We start from the raw sequence: 13,784 nt of genomic DNA, 5'->3' as shown, positions 1-13,784 counted from the left end.
ATCCTCGATCATATAGATAATACTGCTTTATTACTGAGATAATTTCGGACACACAATATGTGCTATAAAACCAGATGTGTCCTTAACTATCCCCTTTTAATTTGATCTTTGATCCCACTTTATTTTGTTCGATTTTGAATGGAACTCAGCTGTCTCGCTCTGCTATGTCAAGTTGTTCTGTTAAGGGGTAATGTTTCACACATTTCTCAAACAAGGTACCTCTAGTATTATGAAATAAAATTAGGATTTAGAACTTAGACTGAGATCTATAGAGCGTACTTAGACTTTGCTCAGACTTTACTTACCTAAAACTTAGCTCAACAAAATCGTTTTCGTTTTATAGTAATTGTGGCGCTCCTCCACAGTGCGTTTTTCGGGGAACTTTCTTCCACGTATTACAAAGCTGTGGAATGAGCTTCCGTGTACGGTGTTCTCGGTACGATACGACATGGGTCCCTTCAAAAAAAGCGCTTACACTTTTCTTAAAGGTCGGCATCACTCCTGTGATTCCTCTGGTGTAGTAAGGGAAAAAGTATGTATTCACTTCTGTCACGTGGTTTTAATCACATACCCTTTGAAGTGAAAACTTCTTTAATTTAAGCACTTTATCTTATAGGTATGAATCAGACTGAACACGACGTTCGTCTACGTGACTGTCATTCTTGTATATCTTTATTCTGTAATTAACATTCCTTATAGTTCAATCCTCTTATCCGTTCTGCCATCCATCTTACTCAGCATCCCATACACCTCTATTTGACACACACTCTCCAGTCAGTCCACTCTGAGCAACCATCCTCAACACTCGCACTAATTTTAATTAAATAAATGCTCGCATAATAAAAAAAGTTGTTTTTAAAAAAGCTTTTCCAAGGCTCACGTAAAAAAGGTATATGCTGACTTAAACATATTTTACTCATATTACCAATAATTGTATACTTAATGCCTGTTCTCGTGTCGATAATACATCAGTTTTGCTTGTTTACGCACCTTGTTATCAAATGTTAAAAATATAAGGTATATTATTTAATGACGTACATACTTATGTCTAAAAATATTAGCTATCTGCCAGTGAAAGTCCCGTAAAATAGCCCAGTCGTTTTGCAGCATAGTCAAAATCAGACTCGACAATTGGAAGAATTTGTTTTACAGTACAAACAGACACTCCAATTTAATTTATAAGTATTTTTTAGTATTATACTCTGTTTTATAAAAAATACCGCATAGGTATCAAAAATATCGTAAACGCAAATATATATTTTATTGGTCTGTAAATACGTCTCAACTTAATTCAAACTAGGTTACGGTATTATCGTTCATCGTAAAAAGAAGATATTGCCTCGTTAAAACTACTCCCAATTGCCTGTAAAGTTTTTGTAGACGCTGTTTGTCAGCTATTCAATGGCTATGCTCTATCATTATTTTATGTATGATTGAAAAATATTTCTTATATTCAAGAAAACGGGTAGATATTTTATAAAGTTAACTTGCAATGGAATTACATTTTATTCTTGTATAATCATCTGCGTCGTTTTAATCTTGATTTGTTGGTTTCAATCTTTGGTGGAGACCTTTGTCCAGCAGTGGACGTCTTTCGGCTGATGATGATGATGAATAAGTTTAGGTTACACATAGTATTTTTTTTATACGCGAGTCTTGCACATTAAAATAAAATACATTTGAGAACACTTAAAACGTGCTCTGAAAAGGATCCGAAACTTCGAGTTAACTACAGTTTTAATTACATGCGTTTAAATCTTTTGAAAAGAGTTTTATTTATCAGTTTACGTTTATTCCTGGTGTTAATATTACGATTATGACAGTTTCTGAAATTTTCAATAATGTGTCTATGTACATACCTACATAACATTACCAAGAATATATTGAGAGGCAAATTTAAAATGTTAGTTTGTTTAGATTTTTGCGGGCATGGTTATAAATTGCAATGAGCCAGTACTTACATAAAAATATAGTATGATTATCTTTAAAAGTCGATAACAAAAATAAACCACAAATTCCTTGCGATGGATTTATTTCATGTACCTACAGGATGTGTTCGAATCGCTTTGTTGCTCGTTTACCGTCATATTTCACTCTAACAGGTGCTTCAGGGATTTATTGTGTCGGTAACTAAAGCGTTGTGCTGAAATCTTTGGGTATATTTTCCCCCAAAATAAAGCATGTTGTTTACTTCTTAACTAGTTTTGTAGTGAAACGTTTAAAAGCCATAATATTAGTAATATTGCTAAGTTTATTTTAGTTTTAAATCATGATGAATCAATCCTACTTATATCTACATACTAATATTATGAAGAGCTAGAGTTTGTAAGGTTTTAGACGGTAATCTCTGGATCTACTGAACCAATTTTGAAAATTCTGTTACCAATAGAAAGCCTTTTTTGTAGTCAAACGGGTCGGACGGAAACATTCGAACGCTGCCTAAACGACAAGGAATATATTATCTGCATATGGCAGCTGTGTAACACTAACTAATAGGGTTAAAGCTAGTAGAAAATCTTGCAAATCTTAACAATTTGTTATGTTTTAAAGTGATAACCCTCATTTCTGATATAAATTACGACATGTCAAGTCAATGTCCTAATATGCAAATATCGGGGCTGAGCAGATTATCAATTGTAAAGTAGACCCTATAGATGAAACCACAACTCAAAGAGTTGTACTCCTCCGTCTTCTGTATACCTAATCTGCCGCAGCGTATGTATGTGGTCTATGGTGCCAAAGCCTTTTCGGAATCCGACTTGTTCGGGAGACTAGAAGTCGTCGAATCTGCGCTCGAGATGATTCGTGATAACTCTAGAAAACAGCTTATACGTGGGTAACATGTTTAGAATTGGCCAGTTAGAAACATTGCAAATGAAAACTTATTTTGAATTTTAATTTTAGAACTGTTTGGTAACCTAATGTAGTATATTGCATTCATTTGTCATTTGTTTTTGTGAATTGGCGGCAAATCTAAAACACTTGTTACCTACACGTGAAAATGAAGAAAAAATTCCTCAAAATACAATTTATTATCTTAATTAAGTAACACATTTATTATCACAATAATATCAGATATTTATCTTACAGCTAATAATATCTCTAACACGATGGAATATGATTAACTGGTGAAGTTTGAGTGAACATTTTGGCCCAGGCCTATAAAGTGGCGTGGGATAGAGAGCACTAACGACAATCTCAGTATAGCTGATGTGTTTTAACTGTATAACCTTACACACTATTGAGTGAATTACATGAAATGTATGTCGCTCGCGCTCACACAAGTGGGTAGGAGGAGGCGGACGCGATACCGCAGTGGTTTTCGCGATTAATATGTATATTTATTATCTTTATCGTTACGGTCATTAAAGCACGTAAGTGCCCAACGTGCCTAATGAAGTTATCACTTCAAAGACCTAATTGGATATAAACAAGAAAGGTATTAAAAACTGCATCGAAATGCAAATTTCTAAGATCCATCAAATGATTTGGATGTATGGTACAAAGTACAAACAGCTATGAAGCAGCGCAAGTTATTATTATTATTCACTTACGTTAACAGGTAGTTCACGATGTTAGTACATTCCGAAAAATGAAATCATCTTTAAAATTCAAACTGTAATTATATGCTATAGTACAAAGTTCAGCAACAAAATATTTGTATCAAATTAGCTCGCCAACGGTTGATATTCCAAACCTTTGATTTGATTTTCATTATTAGAACACTAGAAATAAGGGATTGCTTGTAACTAATTCTAGTAGGCTTCATAAGATACATAATAGCTTTAAGGGTAAATGTATACACTTCTATAATGAAGTCCCAGCCACTGTTCAGGCATTATCTATAAATAAATTTAAATGTTTTACAAAAAAAATGACTCTGTCGTAAATCCTATTACTCCACTGCTGAATATCTAAATGATCGGACAACCTGGGACTAGATTGTGATTATTTTATAGCGATAGAAATAACTGTACAATATTGTATATTTTTATTGAAAAGAGCGCAAAAAAACGAATGCCGGGAGAGTTTCTTGCCCCGCTTCTCCTCTCTCAGAGCGCCATTTGTTTCCGAAGCGGTAGTAGTATCTAGTAGTTATTAAAAATGACATCAAAAAGAATTCTAAAGGAATCAATTTTGAGAAAATAAATGCCTTGTATGCCTTTAGCACAGTAGACATATTATGCAAACTGTGCCTTTAGTATTGGTATAGGGTTGTAATCAAACATTTACCAATATGTACAACTATGTGCAACTACTGACAGTCGTATAGGCAGCCCGTATTTGAAATTCAAACAAGCTTTGTTTTGTTTGCGTAACTTATTAATTATGATCGACTAGCTCACACTAGAATTTATAGAATAACTAGCTGACCCAGCAAACGTTGTTTTGCCGATATTAAAATCGCGATACAAAAGTAACTGTTGAATGTAGATGGGTGAAAATTTGAAGTTGTATGTATTTTTTAATGCTAACTCATAATCAAACAAATTTAAAAAAAATGTGCGGACCACCCTTAACATTTGGGGGGATGAAAAATAGATGTCCGATTCTCAGACCTACCCAATATGCACTCAAAATTTCATGAGAATCGGTCAAGCTGTTTCGAAGGAGTTTAACTACAAACACCGCGACATAAAAATTTAAGATAATACACTTTTTTATTATTTTATCATTGTGAACTATTTCCAGTCATTTGAGAATCCAAGACAATTACACTGTGTAGGTAGTGTGTACATGTACGTCGGGCCACAAATATAATATGTCTAGAACACACCAGACATATATTTGTGGCTCCACATTGTTATTGCGTCTCATTTATTGCTAATATTTCAATATCAGCTTGTAGTGGTTTAATATTCAAAATACTAAGGAGCTACTGCCAAGCGTGGTTGACTGTTTACGAATCGTCAATCAATATTGGTTACAGTAACAATAGATTCGCTTACTTTTTCTTTATTGCTATCTCACCGTTATAGATGTTCTTCTCACTTGCAAGCCTTATTTGTCTAGTATATTGCAACCCTATGATCCTGCCTTTATTCAGGTACATACTTGCTTATACTGTACTATTAGATAGTCTTTGCTTATACTCAGAAGTACGTTATCTCATACTGCACTTAGATGAATATGTAGTATGAATAGTAATCGTATGATTAAAATTAGAAGCATTCGTACATAAGCGATATATTACTATTTAAATGGAATTTGCTTAGATCATTTACACGTCTAACGGCCGTTTTCAATTACGTATCTCTAGTTACGGATACATTGCTGTCACCGTTTAATGACAAGATCTTATCTATCCATAGTTATGTCCAATATAGTTATAGTACAATTCTTTATGTCGATAGGTTAGATAAAGGATAGGTTTGTCTATCTCTGTAAAGTAAAACTAAGAATAGATAGGTTATTGAACGGCCGTAAATGGACTTCGACAGCTGTGGAAACGTCGAAAACAGTAGAGGTTGACAGTTAACTTTTATTTTGAGCAATGCACTCACACCAACACAAATTGACACACAGATCGCGAGTGTAAGACGTAGCTTGTCACGCACTCTAAAGTAATAAAACCTGACCTATTTTCATCTGTTGCCTAACAGCAAGAGAATTTATGCGAAACGTGTGTATAACGGCCTAACGTTAAATTTGAGTAAACATCCAACCATTGTATTATTTTCACATTTTATTAAATTAATACATGGTCTGCTCCCATTTGGTTAACCTAACTGGAACGAAATAATTAGGTGTAACATACGATGGTTATTCATTATGTGTGCTCTTTTCAATTATGATGCCACATCGCAAATATAAATTGAAACTCGTCGTCATAGAATTTATTTCTATAGCTGCATTGGCGGACAGTTAATTAACAAGCCACGAACTAAGGCACAGGTATCGAACATATATTATTAATCACTGAACATTTGTAAATACTCTTCCGTTAGGTTTTAGCAGAAAGTCTACATAATATGTGAGCTGAAAATATTATAGTGAGTTGAAAAGTAGCAAGTAACTGAGGGGTCCACAAATAAGTTTGGTTCAATTTAATTCAACAATTCTTATCTTTCAACTAGTGTACTAGTTGATTCTGTCATTGCGAACTCTACTTTTACTCTACGCTATTTATGGTAATGTGCCAAAATCGTGCTAGTTAAACAATTTTGAAAAAAAGTACTGCACTAAAGCGATTGTTACGATATTTCATTAGTTTGACTTTATTCAGAATAACTATTAAAATATCGGAAAAAGTTACCAAAAACAAAATGAACAAAATTTATCCGACAGAGGTATAACAATGTGATGCTAAATGGGTTTTCTTACAAAAGCCTAAAAATAAGTTACGCAATCGTAACGCAGAAGCGTTATGAAAATAGTTTTGGAAATAATAATATATACATAAGATACATAGCTTTAAGGTAAATGTATACACTTCTACAATAAAGTCTCAGCCACTGTTCAGGCATAGATAATCTATAAATAAATTTAAATGTTTTATAAAAAAAATGGCTCTGTCGTAAATCCAATTACTCTACTGCTGAATATCTAAATAATCGGACAGCCTGGGACTAGATTGTGATTAATTTATAGCGATAGAAATGACTGTACAATATTGTATATTTTTATTGAATAGAGCGCAAAAAAAAGAATGTTGGGAGAGTTTCTTGCGCCGCTTCTTCTCTCTCAGAGCGCCATTTGTTTCCGAAGCGGTAGTAATATCTAGTAGTATAAGAAATGACATCAAAATAAATTCTAAAGGAACCAATTTTGAGAAAATAAATGCCTTTTTATGCTTTTTTTTTTTAATAAACTTGCAGGAAAGTAACTATAAAATCATAGCTCTACAACAATTTAAATAATACTAATAGAATTAAATTTTATTACAGTTATAAAGAATGTGTTGAGTGTACTTATGAAATAGCAAATTCTTCATTCATTTCCATTTATGTCAAACGTTGAAAGCTGCCAGGTGCACTAAAGCTAATGAAATAAGTCAGCCATCACTAAAGTGAGCAGCCAGTTCTAATGCGCTTTGAAGTGACTTCAATAATATTCAACAGAGTATTTAAATTTAAATGAAACGTACAAAGAACTAAAATGGCCATTAAATTTATATTTGGTAATTCATGCTCGTACATCTTGCAAGTAGTTAAAAATGTGTATTTTTATGTTACTAATCTATGTATATATATATATATATATATATATATATATATAAAAATGAATTTCTGTTCGTTAGTCTCGCTAAAACTCGAGAACGGCTGGACCGATTTGGCTAATTATGGTCTTGAATTATTCGTGGAAGTACAGAGAAGGTTTAAGAGGTGAATAAATATGAAAATGCTCGGAATTAAATAAAAACAACAATTTTTTTTCCTTTGATGAGTCCCCCGTAGTTCAGAAATCAAATTGAAAGAATAATTTAAAATCAATAACTTACTAGAATTTATATCTTTTTAACTTTTTCAGGAGGTAAAAAAATAAATTTAATTTTATATACAGAACAACGTCTGTCGGGTCAGCTAGTATGTGATAAATGTTTAAAATATTAAGATACTGAGGATGTAATAATGTTCTATACTTCAATATATAATATGCTATGTTAAGTTTTAATATATATAATTCTTCTGTACGTGTGTTGACAGTGAACTCCTCCTAAGCGGTGGTCTCGTCCCTTTTTTTCATAAAAAAAATCTTCTGCATACATTTTTATACTTACTCCATTGATAGTCTTTGGCATTTGTAAACATGAATGTCTTTTAATTTTTTCTGTTTGCTAATTGGACGTAATTCCAGAAAAACGTTCCAAACCACAATCATGTCGAAATTGAGTTAATAACACATAACAGGTCATGTGATTCATATTAACGGACTAACAAAAAATGGTAGCCCTACTGTCACTCTTTAAATGACACCATGACTTAGTAACCCAACCCACATGTATGGAATACACTAATATTTATTAAACTTTAAACATGAATTCCTTAAAATGTGGTGTTCGTGGCTTCGAACGTTTTTCAGGAACTACATCCAAATGAGAACGCAGTTTATTTTGTACGAGCCATTTCTTTCCATAATTATTATTTGGTTTCACAATCTGTCAAGACATCGACATCACTACTAAACTTTCTGATTGCTTTAAATTGTATTGTTTAGTTTTAGTAGACTACATTGTTTTAGTTTTAGTTTAATTGTATAGAGAAGATTTATCGTCATATAACTACATAAGAAACTGAGATAAATATACAGAATTAATTGATGATATAGCCTTGATTTATCATAAAATCTACACGTAAGTATCTATCTATACTCTGTGTTAAGTCCAAAGATTTAATTACCTTCATTCTTATATTAAACCTAGCTTCATAAAATACTTATTATCTTTGCTTTGACTAAGGAAAGGTCTTTGTTACAAATATTATCGAAGGTTTCATTATAGAACAAAGTTTCAAGTCACTTGGGAGTAGCTTTATAATATAATTAAGATTTAATTAATGTTCTGTTTCTGTCTGATTAATTGTATTATAAGTATCTGGATTCTAGAAAATCAAGCTATGCTCGAATTGTCTTGTCATTGATCTTTGATAATGAGATCAGATATTAATTAAAATTATATCATCTTGAATAGAACTGATCATTAACGACATAGTTTTTAGACAGCACTTAAATCTTCGTTTCATGCAATAACAGCAATGTTAATGTTAACACCAAGAACAGACATAAACTTATAATGCCTACTACTCGGCTAAGTCGAGTTAGTAAGTCTTTTGTGGAGCTACAGAGAGTTACAACAAGAGCTAAGAAAATGTTTAAAACAAATGTATTACGGAACTCAAAGGAATTGTTAAGAACTTTTGTGTGGTAAAGGTTACTTTAACATAAATGACTTTCTTAATGTACCAGAACCAGAGATTGGGAATGGAGCAACCGCTCTCATGCTATTAAATAATAAGTTTAATTGTACGATGTTACTTTGTAACCATATTTTATGAAAAAAAAAGAAGCCCGCTGAGTTTGTGGCGCCCGTTCTTCTCAGGTGTGAGGCATACCTTTTGGAATGTTTGGTAGTTTTTGACTTTCATTAAGTGATATCATATCCCTTTTTTAAATAAAAATATTTGAATATGAATTTGAATTAAGGTACCTTTAAGATTTATTAGATGACATTAAAACATGTAACAAGTCTCTCTTTAAAAATTGTTATAATTTGAATGCTTCTAGATTATTTTTATTTTTAACCGACTTCCAAAAGGAGGAGGTTATCAATTCGATCGGTATTTTTTTTTCAATAATCAAATTTGGAATAAATTCTTCATGTCAAAATTCTATATTGCAGTGTATATTACCTAAAGTGAGTACAGAGCTGTCAACTTTGTAGGTGGTGGTCCCCATCTTTTATCATCGATGACTTCATCGAGGCCTTATATAGGAACTATTTTGTTTTTACTAGAAATGAAGACTCTCTCTTGCAAATCATTACAAAATACCGGATACTTATCACTAATATACCCACGCTAAAAAATCCCAATAAAGTTAAATATTGAGTCGATCAGAATATGATACTAGCATGCACAGAAATATGATAATAGCTTTAATTGATGATAACTTCATACGATTGCAGACAACAATGAAAATATTTCTTCAATCTGTCGATACGCTCTTAACAGACCGGTCGTAGTTGTCATAAGTATTTATTTGCTGTAGTTTCCCTTTACTGCACGACTGTACCTGGGGTATTTAATACACCGATCGTAGTTGTCATAAGTATTTATTTGCTGTAGTTTCCCTTTACTGCACGACTGTACCTGGGGTATTTAATACACCGATCGTAGTTGTCATAAGTATTTATTTGCTGTAGTTTCCCTTTACTGCACGACTGTACTGGGGGTATTTAATACACCGGTCGTAGTTGTCATAAGTATTTATTTGCTGTAGTTTCCCTTTACTGCACGACTGTACTGGGGGTATTTAATACACCGATCGTAGTTGTCATAAGTATTTATTTGCTGTAGTTTCCCTTTACTGCACGACTGTACCTGGGGTATTTAATACACCGATCGTAGTTGTCATAAGTATTTATTTGCTGTAGTTTCCCTTTACTGCACGACTGTACCTGGGGTATTTAATACACCGATCGTAGTTGTCATAAGTATTTATTTGCTGTAGTTTCCCTTTACTGCACGACTGTACCTGGGGTATTTAATACACCGATCGTAGTTGTCATAAGTATTTATTTGCTGTAGTTTCCCTTTACTGCACGACTGTACTGGGGGTATTTAATACACCGGTCGTAGTTGTCATAAGTATTTATTTGCTGTAGTTTCCCTTTACTGCACGACTGTACCTGGGGTATTTAATACACCGATCGTAGTTGTCATAAGTATTTATTTGCTGTAGTTTCCCTTTACTGCACGACTGTACTGGGGGTATTTAATACACCGGTCGTAGTTGTCATAAGTATTTATTTGCTGTAGTTTCCCTTTACTGCACGACTGTACCTGGGGTATTTAATACACAAGGTTGCTGAAGCCTCTTCTGTTCAGTCGCCCAATCAAGTGTGTGGTTATACCGCCACTATTTGGTCGACATTGTTACGTTCATAACCTAATCAGGTGGATCGCGGTAGCCTTGGACCTACCGCCGCAGAACCCTCCCCCCCTCCAAAAATACTTCATTCTAAAAACTGCACAAGTTTTCAGGGTGCGTCATCAACCCGCTTTAAAATACTATTGTAAATCGCGTGGTGAAACCTCTCAGTAATATATTTAAAAATGCTCTAATTGTACTGCCAATGGTTGGCGTGAAACTGCGTGCCATGCTTATAGTAAGTGATTAAGTATTAAAGCTTTAACGTTAAAAATATTCCTCACCTCTATATATTATAAAATATAATAAGCTATACTTATATTTTTAAAACTAATCTTTTTTATTAAAACATTTTATTTCCTGTGGTTATTGCAAGTTGTTCACAATTCTTAACTTATATTTCGATTCATAATTACTGAATAGATGACTAAGAATCGTCGAGCCTGTACGCAAAACTGCGATGCGACATCACATCGTAAAAATTTACGAGCTCGCACGAGGCAGCGTATAATGTTACTAATTCATTCGGACTGCGTATTCATTCGCATTGCGTATTCCTGCTGTCTTGTGGTCTGCGACAGCATGTAGCTCCTGCATGCAAAAGTTATTTTAAAAATAACATAATATAAGGATCACTAAATTTGAAGCGCCCCGTTCTTTGGAAGAGTAGCAACAAGTATTATAAAATAAATCTTTCAAATTACAAGATTGGAGAAGCATAATTTATAAAACATAATCATGAAATTTCAAGAAAATGAAAATACTTAGTTCATCAACTAAATAAGCAGTTTTATTTACTATGATATACACCTACCCCCCTTATTCATAATGGTCCGCTAACTTTAAACAGCCGCTTAGGAGTGTTTTTTCTCATTCTGACTTAGGTCAATAGAAGAAGACAGAGTGAAAATTAGCAATGCTTTAAGTTAGGAGACCATTATGAATAAGGGGGTAAGTGTACTACTAGAAAACAAACTAAAGAGACTATAAACAATGATACATTTCGTCTTATTTCACAGTTCCTTATTTCATTACACAACATTTCTTCCCTGTCAGTAAACATAAAACTAACAAGGTAGTTTTCCTTTCCTGACATAGGTGAACTGTTTTGTTAATTATATTGGAACACGTGGCGCTGCGCCGGGCAATCGAAATTTCACTTTATGTGTCGAGAGCGGGTTACTTTTTATATTTGCGGTGTGATTCGTTTGTACCCTCTGTTCTATTGACTTATTGAGTGTTTCGGTTAGAAAGCAAGTCACAATTAACTGCCGCGAGCATCGTATATTTGTTAAATGAAGGCACCAAGGTTACAAGAAAACTAATTGGAAAATTCATTTTAATTACATCTGCACTTAGATACTATATTATGTGCTTCCAATCGTTGTTCGATTTCTAGTAATTTGAGATCAGTATGATGACGTTATTTAAAATAGAAAATGATTGCAATTTGACCATTGTTGAAATATTTAGTTTTTATATAATCCTAGTGGACCCGACAGATGATGTCCTGTACACACGTCTTAAATTTGAAAAATCGATCCAGCCGTTGGGAGAAGTTCACTAACATACATATGAGCAGGAGAATTATATTATATGGACGGAATTGAGAATCTAAACCAATCTCAAATTCACTGGAACACACAAAAAATCATCAAAATCGCCATCCAGCCGTTTAGTAGGTAGTTCAATTGTGAATCTAAACCATTCTTGTATTCACCTGAAGACACACAGAACGTTTCATTAAAATCGGTCCAGCCGTTTAGGAATAGTTCAGTTACAAAAGAAATATATATATTAAGACTAGCTGACCCAGTAAACGTTGTAATGCCGATATTAAAATCGCGATACAAAAGTAACTGTTGATCGTAGATGGGTGAAAATTTGAAGTTGTATGTATTTTTTATATTGCTGACTCATAATCAAACAAATAAAAAAAAAATTGGCGTGGACCACCCTTAACATTTAGGGGGATGAAAATATATGTTTTCCGATTCTCAGACCTACCCAATATGCACTCAAAATTTCATGAGAATCTGTCAAGCCGTTTTGAAGGAGTTTAACTACAAACACGCGACATGAGAATTTTATATATTAGATTATATAAACTACTAGTTGACCCGACAGATGTTGTTCTGTATATCTATACTAATATTATAAAGAGGAAAGATTCCATTGTTTGTTTGTTTGTTTGCATTGAATAGGCTCCGCAACTACTGAACCGATTCGAATAATTGTTTCACTGTTGGGAAGCTACATTATCTCCGAGTGTATAGGCTATATAACATTTTCAAAAAAATTAGGGATCCCTACTAAAAGTCCAGTAATAGAACCCAAGGTGTAAAAATACGTACGCAAACGACGTCGCGGGGTATCAGCTAGTAATAAATAAAATAATGTTTTTTATGAATTTGTCAATATTTCATAACATCAAGAATTATTTCGTAAAATATGCTCCCTGTTGTTGTAATGGAATTGTTTCACAGCAGAACTGTCAAACCGTGTGTCAATTAAAGTAAATTCTCTCATAGAAAATATGTCCAAACAAAACAAATATCGGACGACGGGGGACAAATCAAAGGAAAAACAAAATTGTTGTTTTTATTTAATTCCGAACACCTTTTAAACCTTCCCTGGACTTCCACAAATAATTCAAGACCAAAATTAGCCAAATCGGTCCAGCCGTTCTCGAGTTTTAGCGAGACTAACGAACAGCAATTCATTTTTATATATATATAGACTAGCTGACCCGACAGACGTTGTTCTGTATATAATAAATAAAATAATGTTTTTTTATGAATTTGTCAATAATATTTCATAACATCAAGAATTGCTTCGTAAAAATGCACCCTGTTGTTGTAATGAAATTGTTTCACAGCATAACTGTCAAACCGTTGCGTCAATAAATTCGACGGGGTACGCATCAAAGGAAAAACAAATTTGTTGTTTTTATTTAATTCTAAGCATTTTCATATTTATTCACCTTTTAAACCTCTGGACTTCCATAAATAATTCAAGACCAAAATTAGCCAAATCGGTCCAGCCGTTCTCGAGTTTTAGCGAGACTAACGAACAGCAATTCATTTTTATATATATAGATGAATCACGCTAAATCATTCTTAGTCAATTTCTTTCTTAGACAATCAAAACTCCGTTTGTAAAACTGATATTTGCAATTCATTTTAAAAATTAAATTT

This window comes from Leptidea sinapis, chromosome Z (assembly GCF_905404315.1).
Source record: "Leptidea sinapis chromosome Z, ilLepSina1.1, whole genome shotgun sequence".
Lineage (NCBI taxonomy): Eukaryota > Metazoa > Arthropoda > Insecta > Lepidoptera > Pieridae > Leptidea > Leptidea sinapis.
Note: the sequence above shows the minus strand (reverse complement) of the source record.